Source organism: Budorcas taxicolor, chromosome 8, assembly GCF_023091745.1.
Source record: "Budorcas taxicolor isolate Tak-1 chromosome 8, Takin1.1, whole genome shotgun sequence".
Taxonomy (NCBI): Eukaryota; Metazoa; Chordata; class Mammalia; order Artiodactyla; family Bovidae; genus Budorcas; species Budorcas taxicolor.
The window spans coordinates 51,521,632-51,539,957 of NC_068917.1; positions in this window are offsets into that span (position 1 = coordinate 51,521,632).

Below are 18,326 nucleotides of genomic sequence, written 5' to 3' on the forward strand. Positions count from 1 at the left end.
CTGTGGGTATGGGAATGCAGCATGCAATTCAGTCCAGTCACTCAGTTGTGTCCAACTCTTTGCAACCCCATGGACTGCAGCATGCCAGGCTTCCCTGTCCATCACCAACTCTTGGAGCTTACTCAAACACATGTCCATTGAGTTGGTGATGCCACCCAATCATCTCATCCTCTGTCGCCCCCTTCTCCTCCTACCTTCTATCTTTCCCAGCATCAGGGTCTTTTCCAGTGATTCAGTTCTTCTCATCAGGTGGCCAAAGTGTTGGAGTTTCAGCTTCAGCATCAGTCCTTTCAGTGAATTTTCAGGACTCATTTCCTTCAGGACGTACTGGCTGGATTTCTTTGCAGTCCAAGGGACTTTCAAGAGTCTTCTCCAACACCACAGTTTAAAAGCATCAATTCTTCAGCTCTCAGCTTTCTTTATAGTTCAACTCTCACATCCTTACATGACTATGGGAAAAACTGTAGCTTTGACTAGACGGACCTTTGTTGGCAAAGTAATGTCTCTGCTTTTTAATATGCTGTCTAGGTTGGTCATAACTTTTCTTCCAAGGAGCAAGCACCTTTTAATTTCATGGCTGCAGACACCATCTGCAGTGATTTTGGAGCCCCCCAAAATAAAGTCTGACACTGTTTCCATTGTTTCCCCATCTATTTGCCATGAAGTGATGGGACGAGATGCCATGATCTTAGTTTTCTGAATGTTGAGTTTTAAGTCAACTTTTTCACTCTCCTCTTTCATTTTCATCAAGAGACTATAGTTCTTCACTTTCTGCCATAAGGGTGGTGTCATCTGCATATCTGAGGTCACTGATATTTCTCCTGGCAATCTGCAGCATACTTATTGGCCTAAGCCTAGTTCCCATTATCCAACCCAGGAACTCCAGGGGTGGGATTACTCTGATGAACCACATAGAAGGAATGACTGGTTCCTTAAAAGGAAACTAGCTATGAGAACCATGGAATGGTGAAATGTCACAGAACAACAGCCAAAAACATCAAGATCCAGTAAATGCTTGACCCACCCCCATAGTCAGCTCAGGGCATCCCTTTGAATATCTAAGGCCTCTCTGAAGTTTTAAAATAATTGCCTTTCCAATTAAGTCTGTAGACAAAGGCCATCTTCCTACCCACTGATGGCTTAGAGTGGGAAAGTTCAGTTTTACAGATACTGTAAAACAGGTGCTAGAAATGTTCTATATCTTGATGGTAATTAATTTACATGGGTGTGTACAAATGTAAAAATCAAGATGTACACTTAAGATCTGTGTATTTTACCATATACTTGTTATTACACTTGAGTTAATACTATTTTTTAACTTTTTCAAGATGACCAACAAATGTCCAATGTGATTTGCAGTACAATAATCAAGCCACTTATCTCTGGTCTGCCTTTACACTGAGCCTTATTCACCCAGAGGTGAAGACATAGCTTAGCTGAGGTTACCAGAATAGAAAACCTAAATATGGATTTGGGCTCAGGTCTTAGTTGGAATTAATACAGTTGTGTCTGTCTGAAGTCTCTTTGGGGACTTCTATATCCCTCAGAAATTCAGTATATTTACATAAACATGTAGAGGCTGAAGATAACCCAAAAGATAATGTCTTAAGACTTCTAAATATTTTCCTAAATTAGTCAGGTGAACATATTCAAGGCAGAGAAACAGTTTGCCTTCTATAAAAATCAGCGTTAACCAAAATCATTAGGTTTCTGTGAAACGACCACATCAGATTTTCCCTAAGAGCAGGTTATAATGGACTTTGAATCCTGTACTAGCTATATGACCTCAAGCAAGTCACTTGATTGTGCCAGAGCTTCAGTTTCACATCTATAAAACAATAAGTAAGGTCCCTCTCTTCCAAGGCTGCACTGAGAAACAGAGATGGCATGCATAAAAGGTTGTCATTAAATGATCAAGTCTCATTATTATTCTGATCCCCTCTGCCTATTGCTTTTAATAGGATTAGTTCAGTTCAGCCATGTCCGATTCTTTGCGACCCCATGGACTGCAGCACGCCAGGCTTCCCAGTCCATCACCAACTCTTGGAGCTTGCTCAAACTCATGTCCATCGAGTCGGTGATGCCATCCAACCATCTCATCCTCTGTTGCCCCCTTCTTCTCCTGCCTTCAATCTTTCCCAGCATCAGGCTCTTTTCCAACGAGTCAGTTCTTCACATCAGGTGGCCGAAGTATTGGAGTTTCAGCTTCAGCATCAGTCCTTCCAATGAATATTTGATAGGATTAAATGCATTTTTTTCAGTGACTCTTTTGAACTTACCTTCTTAGAATGGATTTTTCCTTCATAATTACTTCTAAGGTTAAGTGATTCCAAGGTTTAACAAACCCTTCCATTTTGCCAATATATTGGAACACCTTGCTTGAATTTCATCTAAACATTTTTCTGATGCTGTATCTATGTGGCTTATCTTTCCAGATTTTCTGAAGTTCAATTCTAATTCATTCTGCCTATAATATTATTCCTTTTGGGATAATAATTCCTTTTGGTGGTCCAGTGGCTAAGAATCTGTGCTCCCAATACAGGGGATGTGGGTTTGATCCCTGGTCAGGGGAACTAGATACCACATGCCACAGCTAAGAGTTTGCATGCCACAGCTAAAGATCCTGTGTGCCACAACTAAGATCCAGCACAGCCAAATAAATAAATTACATAATAAATATCTTAACAATAAAAAAAAATTATTCCTTTTGAAACGTCATTATCAACTGTGGCAACCTGAATAAGGGCACAGTGTCTCGACTCTTCTTCATCTGTTTCAATTACTGTATAATTCTTTAACTGTACAAAAAAGATGAATAAGAAATAATTGTCGGTAAGGAGAAAGTGGCAATTTTCTTTTTGAAAGGTGAGATTATTCTTAAAGAAAAGCTAACTGTTTTTCATAAGCTTCTAGAGAGAATTATGAGAGAGAAGATTTAATGAGCGTTGTAAGAATATTTTGCAGATTAGTTCATTACCTTAGGTCTAGCAAGAAGAAAGTGTAATTTTAGGTACTTATATTTTTATCTAGTCGTTTTACAAGTTTGCTATCATATTCTTCCTTTTACATGTGTTGAAACTAAGGTTAAACTTGTCTGAGGTCACATGGTAAGTTACATGGAAGAGACATATTTAGTTAGCTGCTGTTGAGTTGCCAAGTCATGTCTGATTCTTTGCAACCCCATGGAGCCCACCAGGCTCCTCTGTGCATGGGATTCTCCAGGCAAAAATACTTGAGTGGGTTGCCATTTCCTTCTGCAGGGGATGTTCCCAACCCAGGTTTCCTGCATTAGCAGGCAGATTCTTTACCACTGCACCACCTGGAAATCCCGTATTTGGGTAGAGATGCATCTAAAGTTAATGCTTGTGCTTTTGCCAAAAGATATCCTTCAGAGGCCCTTATCTGGTAGAGTTTGGTGGATCTCTTATCTCAGCTAAAGTTGAGATAAACTTTGGAAACAGAATACTGATTTGCTTCTGTACATGCTTCTGTACACTTACATGGCTTCGGTACAGATTTCATATATTTGCTTTAACTATACTGTAAATCAGGAAGGAAGAAACAAAGGAAGGAAACAAAGGAAGAAAAATGATCACTGTTCTCTGCTTCTACTGAGGACTGCTTAAGAGGAATAATAATTTATAAAAGGCCAGTTTTAGATTGCTTCAAAAGGAACTTCTATTACTTATAAAGACGGTATCCTAGAAAGGGGGTTACTCAGTGTAAGCATGGACTACCAAGCAATTAATAGAATTGCCTTAGTGAGAATTATGGTGTCTAAGATCTAAAATCAATAATTGCCACCTTCTAGGACAGTAAGAACCTGGATTCAAAAGCCTTTTGGAAAAGTATGATTTTTATAATGTAATTACTTCTGTTAACATTAATTTAAGTGTAAAATTGAAAATTTAAGATCATCTCAGTATGTCCTCATGGGGACACATCTGTGTTATAGTTAGTACAAACACAAATGGCCAGAATGACACAGTTATCAACATTTAAACATGCTAACATGAACGTGACTAACATCATTGACATGCTGTGATATATTCAGATATTTGTTTATTAAATTAGCATATTGCTAGGAAAAATGCATAACTAAAAGTAGGTAACAGTGCCTTCCCCTTCCATCCTTCTCCATTCTTTGGGAAAAGCAGACATTGTTATTCACTATAAAGTCAAAGATGATCCTTTTTCTAGATTCAGAGGCACTGAAGGGTGTTACTGGGTCAGGGAGTGACTCAGATTTACAGTCCAAACAAGTTCCTACTATGAGTGGCTGTGTACGTTGTGGCTTTACCATCCCTGCTGCTGAATCACAGCTGCTACTATCGCATTTCGGGGATTTTTTTTTTTCCTGCTTCTCATCTATGGTTCCCCAGATTCATTGCTCAAGATTAACAAAATATAACACACAAAGATCAAAGTTCAACTTTGAAATATAAAAGCATTACATCCAAATATTTACAAACAAGGTCAGCAACAAATCATGTTGGAAAGAGGCAGAAAGTCATGAACATAAGACAAAAGATTATGAACCATATTTCACGGCTTGGAGCCCCACCATCCTACCAGAAGTAACTAAAAAGCAACAATAAGAGTAAAGGCAATGACAAGTAACACAGGTCAGGGATCTGAGGTTTATAAGTAAAATGGCAAAATGTCCAGAGGAAAAGGCAAAGGGGGAAAGGTCACAAGCCCAGACAGACTAACTAGGTATCATTGTAATGTTGGCTTGCTCATTTGTTTTTCATCTTGGTAAATGCAATGCTTATAATTCTAGACTTTGGTTGGTTGGTTCTCAAAGGTCACTCTAGGAAGTGTGATATCAGTTCTTTAGAGGACCCTAAGAATAAAATCTCATGTGTTCAGTTAAAGCTTCTCCTAACATCTTAAAGGAGAGACAGTGGAAATCTTAAAGCAGGAAGAGTAAACTTACATTGAGCTCTTATGGTATCACGCGGCAGTGTGGCATCATCCAGTCTTCTCTCAATACATGGTAGCAAATCACTGGCACAAAAAGAAGAATGACTTACTGAAGGTTAGAGAGAAGCCACAAGTACAAATCTAAATGTCAGATTTCTAGGTCAGCTCAGTTCAGTTCAGTTGCATCTGACTCTTTGCGACCCCATGAATCGCAGCACGCCAGGCCTCCCTGTCCATCATCAACTCCCGGAGTTCACTCAGACTCACGTCCATCAAGTCAGTGATGCCATCCAGCCATCTCATCCTCTGTCGTCCCCTTCTCCTGCCCCCAATCCCTCCCAGCATCAGAGTCTTTTCCAATGAGTCAAGTATAAAGCTAATAATGGTTTCAAACTACTAACAGTATATCATATTTTTCTTGTGATGAAACATAATTACAATGTATTAATATTTACAAATCACACTGAGGCTCTCAGATGAAGTGAAGTGATAAGTAAATAAATACTACATGAATAATTACACAATTAATGCCTCTGAAATTATGGATTGTAAATTGGAAAACCCTAACTGCTTTATAGGACTCAGGCCTATAGACCATATTGGAAGTGATGCTGAAATCAACTCCTCTCTTACCAAAGAAGAAAATAAATTTCCAGTCTACCTAACTTGTCATGTACCACAGGAGACATTCTTAACACAGTATCAGTTCAGGATAGCTGATATAAGGACATGGATAAGTAAATAGCCTGATCTTTTTCTATTACGTGTTCATATGCAGTCAGTGCATAAAAATAACTTTTAAATATTTTAAAATATTTGACGGCCACTATAGTGAGAAATACATGTGGGATAACTCATTCTTTGAGTCATATTCAGATGAGAGGTAAATATTAAGTATTGCAAATATTCAAATGTGATTATGGAAAACTTGATTTTTGTAAATTTTCTTTTTAACAGTACTTTAATCTATAGATAGGAAGGAAAATGGGGAGCAGGAAATCACACTTTTAGTTAAATCTTTTTAACTCACAGCTTTGGAACTCAAGATTCCAGATCATTTTGGAAGTTTAAAAAACCAAGAATCTAGTTTGCCAAATAATACAAAGCATTTGGGGATATGAAAAGCTAACCTCTCCCCCCAACCCCATTCAAAAACTCTCTAGAGACTCATCTGTAACAATGAGGAACAGGAAAAATTTTATTTTTTCTCATTTGATTGCTTTAAAATGACTTATGGTAAAATACCCTAAAATTGCACTAGAATCAAAGGGTTTCTCTTTGTAGTTCATCACAAAAATTACTGAATAGGTATTTTCTAAACCCAAAATATCTTTGATTCCAGGCCCAGATCACATACTAAGAAATTTAGCTCTATTTTATTGGCTTCTTTATATTCTTCCATATTTTCTGAATTTCCTTCCATGGACATATATCACTTTTACAATCAGGAAAAAAAATCACACAAAGAAGTTTAGTTCATATCCAAAACTTGCTCATGATCAATAAAAATGAGAGGATAGCTGGAGAGCATGGTGTAAGTTCTGGAGTTGGCCTAAAAGTTCATTTAGGTTTTTCTGTAAGCTCTTATGCAAAAATCTGAACAAACTTTTGGCCAACCCAATATAAGCTCCACCATGTGAGTCTATGTTTGGCTTTAACGATTTCTTATGTTTAGTAGCAAACATTCTGGATGATGTAAAGACACTATTACTTCTTCCTCCCTTACTGATGAGCACTGAAGCGTGTGAGCACTTACATAATTTTCTTCAGCATGGAGGTTAAAAAATAAATTATCCAGCAGCTTTACAAACAATGTGAAGGCTGCATTAAATAAATCTGAAGCTCTGGACAGCGTTAAGCTATCTGAGATTCTTGCTAGGAGGAGATTTTCAGGCCTATCAAAGCAAGCACGAATGAACTTCTCAACTAAAAATTATTATTTTAGGGAGTGTAAAGAGAAGCAACACATTCTCATAAAAATTTGGAGATATCAAAGCAGAAGGAAGCTGAAGATTTACCACCAGCTCTGATACGTACAAGCTCTGTGACCCTGGACCACTTACTTAACCTCTCTGAGTCTCTGTTTCCATTTATAAAATGATAATAATAGGACCTCTTTGGAGTGCTACTGAAAGGATTAAAGTAGGTAAAATGCTTAAGACTTCTACCAGGACATGGAAAGTGTGCAAATGAATGTTAATTCTTGTAGAAACCAGTTTGGTCTTCTCCACCATATAGAATGGTGTGTGTATATATATATATATAATTATATATATATTTTAATTATTATACCACCATATATATGGTGGTATAACAATTAAAAGCAGATTTAAAATATGCTTATTACACAGTAGACTAGATTGGACCACCAAGTTCCCTTACCTTCATGCTAAGAGTACTATTGGGTTCAGGGTTTCCTGCATTGCAGGCAGATTCTTTACCAACTGAGCTATCAGGGAAGCCCTAGAATTTTCAACATTCCCTAAAATTGACACCACCTGAGTAGCTGCTCACCCTAGAGGTGGCAAATAGAAATTCCCCATGCCAAGTTGGAGAAAGCTTTTTGCTTCTATTTAAGGTTCTAGAGAAGTTTCTAGAGAGAAAATGATGTTCCGTTGGAGAATAAGAGTGTGCTTATAATATTAATGGTAAACCATTCCCCAATATACACTTAGAGTGAGAGAACTGCTAACAACTTGCCGCATGTTGATTTTTCCTGATCACCCCATACTGCAGATACTGTTTTAATCTCAGGAGAAAACTAGAGCTCAGAGAGGTTGAGACTTGCTCACTGTTACACAACAAGTAAACAGCAGCCTAGGCACTCCAGTGTTTAATTTTAAGTGGGAACATCCATCTGTTTGAGAAAAAACACGTTAGGCTCACCCTTTAAATAAACGATGGTGGTAGGGAGGACACCACAGAGAAGGAGAACAGGGAGGAAAAATGCAGTCATCAGTTTCTTTCCCTGCAGGGCAGAGCCAGCCACAGTTGCCCCAGCAGCAAAGCCGGAGCTGGCAGACACTGAGGTGGAAGGACAATCTTCCAGGGAATCCAAGGAGAAGGTGTGCTTTCCAAAGGTGTTTGCCGCGGTACTGTTCCCCTCCTCCACTACCCACTAACCTCTTTGTCTGGGGGTAATGAAACAGCTTTGGTTTGCAAGCCGTCGCCAGGGAGTGGAGCAAGACTTTGTGCTATAAACAAGAGCAAGTGCCAGAGCCCCCGGCCAGCCTCCAAGGCCAGCCTGCCAAAGGAACCTGGCTTTGAGACAGCAAGGGCCAGGCAGCACGGCCAGTAGTCACCCAGGAGCCACTCTAGGGAGAACAACCACCCCACCCTCCTCTAGCTCACCTCTGGGAAGGGTGAAGTCCCTCTGAAAAGTGAGTTGTGTGGGCTCTTGAAATTCTTCTGGTTTGTGAATTTCAGGAACGCCTGCGAGTAAGTCAAATCAGGTGTATGCGCACGCTCAAGCCGGTGTGGGCGTGCCCTTGTGTACCTGCCCGTGCGTGCTTGTGCACAGATGCCCCCAGTTTTCTAGAGAAAAGGTTTAGCGCTTTCAGCAGATTCCCAGGAACTCATGAGTCTCATGGGAAAAACCATGTTCAGGAGAACATACCCTGATGGTCCAGAAAAGAACACTGAGCTCACCACTTCTATCTCTGGAGCAACTGAGTCCAGGCTGTCAGCCCACTTTCCTCTTACAAAACCCTAAGGCACTTAAGACAACCCACAGGGGGAAAAAAAATAACTCAACCCCTTTTCTAATCTAAACCTAATCCTCCTTAAACCTCTCCTGACCCGGACTACCAGGAATCGTGCCAGTGCCAAATGATACGATGTTTATTCAGCTTAGGTTTTAGCTTGCCGCTCGTGAGCCACAAAATCAAAGGGGAATGTTCCAGCCACCACCTGCTGATGAATGGGTAAACAAGGGCCAGTGAAGAAAGAGGAGACCCAGTGTTTGAGGACAATGCCTTTGTGTAGTTCTGGCTCAAATAAAGGCACTGCTCCTAAGGAACAGGCTAGAGACATGCACAAATGCCCTGCCAAGTAGTTCAGGAGCCTGGGGACAGCTGTTGCTCATGATCCCTCTGCCCCTTGCTGCCCCGCAAACCACAATAGAGAGCCAAGGACACCGTGCCCCCTCTCCCAGAAGAAGCTGGCCAAGTTACAGTTTGTGAACCAGTTACATTTATGTTGGAAGAGCATTTTCCACATTATTCTCTGAGAGGACTCAGCTCTGTAAGAGCAATGTGGAGCTCAGATGAGTGACCTGACCTCTGTTTTACCAGAGCAGCGGTTTTGATCTGTTTTAAATCTAGAGGAATCTGCATGAGATTTGGGGAAGAGGGTAGGGAGTTCTGTTGCTAAAAACAGAATACTTGAAAAACATTCTTGTAGAATCAGATTTGGCGCATCTTTATATGCGAGGGGTTTAAATAAGTCTTATAGATCCTGAGATTCATCAAGCTGGTTTTATTCTCTATTTTCTCTTCTTTCCTTCTCTGAACAAATGTCTCCTTAAAACTTAAAGTGTCTGATCAGATCAGCATCATTCTCTCAGGAATAAGAACCCCGAGAAGGGGAGCTGACATTTATTCTGGGCCTGTTGTGTGTCATATGACATGCTAGGAGTTTACATTCATCATCGCACTGGAACCACTACAGCCCTCTGGGTGGAGGATCATTCACCTTGGCTCTCAGGTGAGGACATTGAAGTAGAAACACAATTACAATGATAACATTGGCAATGGCAGCTTGCTTCCCTGCACTCAGAGCTCCTAAATGATGGACCAGAACTGTCACTAACCTAGGTAATATTAATAACTCAAAACCTGAGTTCTGGCTCTATATAACATCACCTCTAATGTTTAACAAGCAAGAGGTGTGTGTGTATAAATCGGATATAAATTATTTGTACACCTCAAATCTCAGTAGAGAAAGTCTGAAAGTAAAAATAGGAATAAAAAAATTACCCATCATTCCATCGTTCCTAGACCACCAACTGTTAACGTGTAGGCATACTTCCAGTCTATTTTTATGCATAATTTTTAGTTCTGCACATTTAAAACAGCTGTGATTGTCTATGCATATTTTATTTTGCTTTTGTCACTTAATAGGACAACAGATTGGAGAAGGCAATGGCACCACACTCCAGTACTCTTGCCTGGAAAATTCCATGGACAGAGGAGCCTGTAGTCCATGGGGTCACTAAGAGCCGGACATGACTGAGCGACTTCACTTTCACTTTTCACTCTCATGCATTGGAGAAGGAAATGGCAACCCACTCCAGTATTCTTGCCTGGAGAATCCCAGGGACGGGGGAGCCTGGTGAGCTGCCATCTATGGGGTCGCACAGAGTCGGACACGACTGAAGCGACTTAGCAGCAGCAGCAGGACAACAAGATATGATATTTTTCATAACATTTCAAATTTTCTACTATTTTATTGGCTAAGTAATAGTCTTTTAGGTGGAGCAATTCAGGTTAAGAAACATTTATTGAGCACATAATATGCAACACTGTTCTTTCCTTCAAGGAACTAGCAGTCTAGTAACTCGGCAAATAAGACACATAGATAACTATATGCTTATGACAGCTAATGATACTGAGCACATACTTCGTTCCAGGCACTATTCACATGAATGAACTCACTGAATTTTCTTAGCAACCTCATGAGTAGGGACAGTCTCTCTACTATTTCAATAGTTGTCAGAGACTGAGGCCCATCTTGCAACAAGGTGGTATTTCTAGGTATTGATAGAATAATAGCTCATTAAAGATGTCCACTTGTTAATCCCCAGAGTGAGTTTGTAATAACTTATTATAGCAACCATACGAAATGAAAACACTAGGTTCAAACCCAGGCAGCTTGACTCTAGAGCCATTATTCTTAACTATGGTTTAGAGCCTAGAGAAAGGACACTTAACACTAGGGAAGAAGACGAAGATGACAATCAGACTCTTTAAAGTTGGGCAGGAGTTATGAAAGCAGTGACGGAAGGAACAATGAGGAATTGAATTACTGTAGGAAGATCTCCATGGTATCATAAGGGAAAAAATTCTAATATTATGTACAAGTTTCCCCATTTTTGTTTAAAAATATGTATGTATGAGTATATTGTTTATAATCATTTGTGAAGTTTATAGTTATCTCTGGAGAGTGCAAGAGGAAATTTTTACTTATAAATTTTCATGTCTTTGAAAACTTCACCAAACATGCACTTGGGGTTAGTTTTTGTTTGTAAAATAAATAAAGTAATATATATATAGACCATTTTTCTAAGTTGAAGAAAATAAAATGCAGCACTGGGGTGCAAATCTTTGTGCATAAAGCGTTGTGCTACTGTAGAGTGATTTCCTTAAAATGGAAAATTCCTGGAGGTAGGACTGTTGAACCAATGGATAGAAACATTTGGAGAACATATATATTTAAAAGATAATATATACCGGAGATGATACCCAGTCAGTAAACTAAACTATGTAAGAGAAGAAATATTTAACAGATGAACAGAAGAGATTGATAGTTGTCTACTCATATATGAAGGCTGATACACGGCATATTCGTGTGCTAGTACCACAGACTAGGTGGCTTAAATGATATAGATTTAATTTCTCACAGTTTCCAAGGCTGAAAGTTCAAGATCAGGGTGTTAGCAGGGCTAACTGAAGGTTCTCTCCTTGACTTATGGTCTTGTGTGTTCATATGGCCTTTCCTCTGTGTATGTCTGTGTTCTAGTTTCCTCTTCTTATAAGGACATCAGACAGATTGGATTAGGATCACTCTAATAACCTCATTTTAATTTAATTACCTCTTTAAAGACCCTGTTTTCAAAGAAGATACCATGTTCTGAGGTACTGAAGATTAAGACTTCAACATGTGAATTTGGGGGAGGTGGGGTGACAGTTCAGCCCACAACACAAAGAAAGTTTTAGAAGAATGGATCAATACCAGTGAAGAGAATTTCTGTTCACTGTGGGAAGGAAGTTTTGTAGTATTTTAACATTTCCCATAATGGAACAGAGCTAAAGAAGGACAGGATGGTTTCGCTGATTTTAGGCTCACTGTTTATTCCCAGCCCTGCTGCAATGCCTGTCTGGGTCAGCTTCATACACTCTGCTTTGACTTTTCTCTCTGGAAATGTAAACCTAAATCTGCTCTCAACAACTGCAGGATGCTTTCCCAGTACCCACCGCGGTTCCACTTTGTTTCTGCAATCTATCTCCAAAGACAGTATGAGACAGGACAGCATAAATCATGAATAGGAAAAGAGTCTGGCTCCTTTCACCTCCCGACAAAAGCCCCACTATAATCTCTGAGTGCCCTCCACCTGTCTTTGATTCAGTTCACAATCCTCTCCTCTCGGAGAAAAGAGGGTAAAGGGTAGGCTCTTGAGCTTTTTTGTTAAGGTTAGTGTACATTGCCAATAAAGAGACTTGTAGAGTCCAAATCAGGAGTCAGCAAACATTTCTGTAAAAAGCTACATAGTAAACATTTTAGTGTTGCCGGCCACAGGACTGCTGTTTGTAAGTACTCAGCTCTGCCATTGTAGCACCAAAGCAGCTATGACAAAGCAGTAAGGAGAAGAGCATCGTTGTGTTCCAATGAAACGTTATTTGCAATACGAGCAGTGGGCCAGCTTCAATCTGTCGGCTGTAATTCAAGAAAACTGAGAGTATTTACTAGGTTGAATAAAAGTATATTAGTGAGCCCAAACTGATAAACTATGAATTTTATTCATTTCTTTGTTGATTTACTTAATGCAGTATGTATATCTGGGTTTAAATTATAGTCTGGTTCCTTCTGAACACTCCCAGTTCATTTTTTACTATAAAGAGGAAAACTCTGAAAATTAGTTTAATAATAGCATATTTCTGAACCTGAACTTTAACTTTTTAAAAAAGGCTTTTCCACATAATTCTTAGGTTAAACCTACCACAGAAACAACACAACCACATGCTATAATTACAAAATAAGAGACAAAGGTCAAGATAAGCCCTGAAGAGGTGGTGTTTCATTCTGTTATTCATTCAGCCAATATTTGTACATGGGCTATATGCAAGGCACTAGAGCAAGTGCTTCAGAAAATTCAAGAACAAAATAGACACGAATCCTATCTTCAAAGTCTGTTCGCAAACAGAATAGAACACCCTTGGCCATGGTTGGTTAGCCTAGGGAGAGCTTATGATCAAGTTAAACAGACTACCCCGTGCAATTTGAATCTAAAGTAGAATACTATGATTGGGAGAGCAAGCCCCTCTTTTACTGAGGAGAGAGTTCACTGCTTTCTTCTGTGACTGGCTTATTTCACTTAGCAGAATGTTCTCAAGGTTTATCTTTGCTGTCACGGATGGCAGAATTTCCCTTTTTTAAGGCTGAGTAATATTCCATCATATATATAAAACTGCCTTCAAAGACCAGCCCTTCTCTGGGTCAAGTTATTTTTTAATTAGATTAGGAACCAATTTATATTTAAACAAATAAATTAGCTAAGCAAGGTGAGAAAGTAGGAAAATTTTTCAAAATGATGCCCCTTCCTATTTTATTCTTGCTATATATAAGAACATACATGTAAGCATAACAAATTAGGGAATTGTAGGAAAGTGAAGAACAAAATATAAAAATTCCTTTGTGGGATGCAGTTTGGCCCCTTCTTTTTTTCCTTTAAATCTTTACTACAGAGTCCTGAGTTCCACTGAAGATCCACAGATTATCTGGGAGAGAGATTAGAGAATCTGAATATTAACAGACTTCCCTTGAAAGTCTTCCCTGTGATAAAGTTTGAGAATATTTCTTACAGCATTTCTAATCTCAGCTCCAATTCAGCAGGGGGTTGTTTTTTCCATTAAGATGGAAAATTCTCCATCTTAATGATTGTTACCCAGGGCACAGAAACTCAACACTCAATGACTGGCAATTATTGCATGGTAATTCTTGCCATTTTTCCCTCCCCCAAGGTGCAATTTAGCAGCATGTGTTTCAGTATTACCTTAACCAACTGGAAATAAAACTAACAACCAAATAAATCTGGCTTCAATTGGTAGAAGAATTGGCTGCCTATCTGGTGCATCAAGAGGGTTGGAGAAAGGCTCACCTCTGCAAGTATCTCTGTCCCACCAGTCTGCCAAGGGGGCAATTCTGTGACTTGGGTTCTCCTAAATTCCAAGTATGTTACCTACCAGGTACAATATAATAAATTATACATTAAACTGTTATTTATTTTGACCACAGTTTAAAGAGGATTGCAAACTTACCTCTCAGGCAATTTTGCAAATAACTACACAAAGCCTTGAGAGAATAAGATTTAGAACAGTATATTTAAATGGGTAGAAAAAGACTATGCAAAGTGAAAAACATGGGCTATTTCAAAGGACTGAGCAAGCATAAGCAAACCAGCAGGTCTTCTTCTTTCACTATTAGGCCCTTGACACTTCTGCTAAAGCACGCGTCTACAAGCTTTTTCTGCAAAGAGTCAGATAGTAAATATTTCAGCTCTTTAGCTGTTAAGGTCTCTGTCACAACTACTCAGCTCTGTCATTGTAGTACAAAAGAAGCCATAGGCAATACATAAATGAATTAGTGTAGCTGTATTTCAATAAAAGTTTAGTTATGGACCCTGAAGTTGGAAATTTATACAATTTTTACATGCTGCAAATTCTTCTTCAACCTTTGGGGTTTTTTCCCCAATGATTTAAAAATATAACCTGCCCCCCACCCTGATTGGAGGCCATACAAAAACAGATGGTAGGATGGTTGGGTTTGTAGACTTTTATTCTAAGCAAAAGCCATTTGCTATTGTAAATATGTACACTATGCTATTCCGCTGTTCCTGCTGCTTCTTCTACTTGGAATGTTGTTTTCTCATCCTTACACTTCCATACTGCACTCATAACCTGGTTTGATTACTCTCTCCCTTACAAAACAACTGCTCATACTCTTAAATGCCTTCATCTATACCCCTCTGATAGCAATCAGGAGATCCCTAGGGGTATAGTGGTTAGGACTCTGCACTTCCACTGCAGGGGGAACAGGTTTGATCCTTGATTGGGGCACTAAGATGTCGCACGTTGCATGGCATGGCTGGTTGGGGAAAGGTGGTGTGAGGTGTGGGGATGGGGAATGTGGAGGCCAGGATTATTAGCATTTAGGAAACAGTTAAGAGTGGAATACAAATATAGTTGAAAAGAGAAGTGAAAAAACATGCTTAACACCTATGGAAGGTTGAATGGTGGCCCTTAAAAAATTGTACTCACCTTCTAATACCTGGATACTGTGAATGTGACTTTATATGGAAAAAGATATTTGCACATGCAATTAAATTAAGGATTTTGAGATGAGATTATCCTGAATTACCCAAATGGATCTGAAATCCAATGACAAGTATCTTTACAAGAGACAAAGAGAAGACATGCAGAAGAGAGGGTCACTGAGAATGAAGCAGAGACGGGAGTGATGGAGACACAGAGTTTGCCCATAACCACTGGAAGCCTGAAGAGGCGAGAAAGCCATCTCCCTTTGAGCTCCCCCAAGGGAGTGCAGCCCTACCTGACACCTTGATTTTGGTCTTCTGGCTCCGGAAATGTGAGAAACTACAATTCTGTTGTTTTAAGCCACCCAGTTTGTTTAATTCAGAGAAGGCAATGGCAACCCAGACCAGTACTCTTGCCTGGAGAATCCCAGGGACAGAGGAGCCTGGTAGGCTACCGTCTATGGGGTCGCACACAGTCAGACACGACAAGTGACTTAGAAGCAGCAGCAGCAGCAGTTTGTTTAATTGCTATGAGAAAGCTCAGAAGCTAGTACAAGCTCCTTCTCCAAGTTAAGTGTTAATATAGTAATAGCTAATATTTGTTTAGCATTTCTTATGTGTGGCTTTACATGGGTTATTATATTAAATATTCACAGCTATCTTATGAATTTGGCATTATTCTTGTCCCTTGTACAGGCTTCCCTGGTGGCTCAGACAGTAAAGTGTCTGCCTGCAATGTGGGAGACCTGGGTTCGATCCCTGGGTCAGGAAGATCCCCTGGAGAAGGAAGTGGCAACCCACTCCAGTACTCTTGCCTGGAAAATTCTATGGATGGAGGAGCCTGGTAGGCTATAGTCCATGGGATCGCAAAGAGTCAGACATGACTGAGCAACTTCACTTATCCCTTTTACAAATTGAAAACTGACATTCAGAGAAGTCGAGTAACATATATAAACATAACATACATACATAACATAACATACATACATAAAGATCCACTCACCTGATAAATGATGGAACCAAATTAAACTCAGCTGACCTGACTTCAGAGTCCCTCTTAATCACTGTCATCTGGAGAGTCTTCTGAATTCTTCTGTTTTTTCCCATATCCTAGAAAAGATGGGGGAAATGTTGGTTAATGGTCTCCTTTGTGGAATGAAATTCCTGAAACTGGATTTCTACTGTTCAAGAAACACATTTTTTTTTCATTATATAATTCTCTATTATCTCACCAGTGAAAAGAAACATGAGATAATTCCAATAACATAAATATATTTTAATTTTTACATAGACTTTTTTTCTTGATAAAGATTATATAAAATAACTGCCTAATTATCCGCCAAATTTCAAGAAAAACTTTTAGAGTTTACATAAAGCCCAGAAGCTCGTTCTTGATAAGCAATGTTAGGATAGTCTGCTGCTTGGTCAAGACAATAGATCTCTCTGTGTCTCTGTCTTTCCTTCCCTCCTCTCTGATTTTCAGGGTGAAAAACTGGTTCCTAGGATCTGATCGCTTTTTTAAATGTATGGCCTTCACAGAGTCTGTTTCCCTAAGCAGCTCTATTTGAATGCATTTCAGAATCTTAGCTTCTAGTTTCCATTAAGGAAAATAAGTACGAGGAAACACAACTCCAGGTAGCACTGGGAAGATGCCAACAATGGAAACATCAGGTTGTTGCTGGGTGAGTCAAGGAGAGCAAAATGCCCAACTGAGGTTGAGACCTGCTGTAGGACAAGTTTCTGTGCTCCAACTCCAGTGATACAGTGATCCACAGGTAGGATTCACTAGAAAGCCAGACAGCACAACGTTTAAAGGCACTAGTATAGCTGAGTCTACATTTGAGTACTATGCTGGTATCATCACACACCAGCTGTGTGATCTGGGCCAAATGACCTCAAGTTTAATTTTTTTCATCTGAGAAGTGGGGGACAATGATAGTACCTATTTCATAGGTAAGAGTCATGTAAAATGCTGGCATGTGAAAGCACTCAGTATTATCAGTGTTGGTGATTAAACTGTTTATATTGGAGCCCTGGAAAGAGTGAAAGTGAAAAGTGTAAAGTGAAAGTGTCAGTCCCTCAGTCGTGTCTGACTCTTTGTGACCCCATGGCCTGCAGCCCGCCAGGCTCCTCGGTCATGGAATTCTCCAGGCAAAAATATTGGAGTGGGTGAGCCATTCCCTTCTCCAGGGAATCTTCCCAACCCAGGGATTGAATCTGGGTCTCCTGCATTGCAGGCAGAATCTTTACTGTCTGAGCCACCAGGGGAGGAGAAGGGTATCTTAACTCACTGCCTTTCCTTTCACCATCCCCTACCACTGGTTCTCAATTTCTCTTTTACTAGGTATAACTCTGCTACTTCATTAGATTTTGAGTAGCTACCTGAAGGTTAAAAATAAGCTGGAAAGAATAAAAATGAGAATGCTCAGAGCTTACACGAAACTCTTTTAAAAAATAATTACAAAATAAAAGATGCTTTCAGAGAGATTTTACGTGAACCAAATTAGGATCTTTCCGTTGTATCCTAACCCAACTAATATAGATTATGTCACATTTTCATCAATTCCTCTCATCCCTCACTCCTGCTGCCTCCTAGAAGCATTCATCATCTCAAGGTAATTTCACTAATTACTGAGGCATTACAGGTATTATTTTGATACTTCTGTGAATGTTTTATTCCTAAAATTACTCCTTTGCTTCAAAGATGACGCGTTGGTAAGAATACCAATGTTTTCCTAGACCTGCATAAACCAGGTCCCATCGCCCTAGCATCTGAAATTTGAACATATAATATCATCACTAGAGAGTAGCACATAGTAGCAGCCATTGCAACACTCATTTTGCTAATAACACTTAGCACTTCTTTACCACCGTCTTCTACTACTCTCACTTTCAAAGCATTTTCTGCCTTCTTCTTATAAAATATGTATATATACTATACACATATTTTAATCATTATGGACTACAATATTATACACTTTGTAATATTTGTTGATGGACTGAGACCCAGGGAAAGTGAATTAATTGTCTAGGCTGTCAAGGGAATTAATTGCACAACCATAAATGCAGACTATAGATTTTGATTTCTTGGAAGTCCTGAGTTTATGTATTCTTAAAACTATATGCATTAGCCCATTCAATCAACATCAAC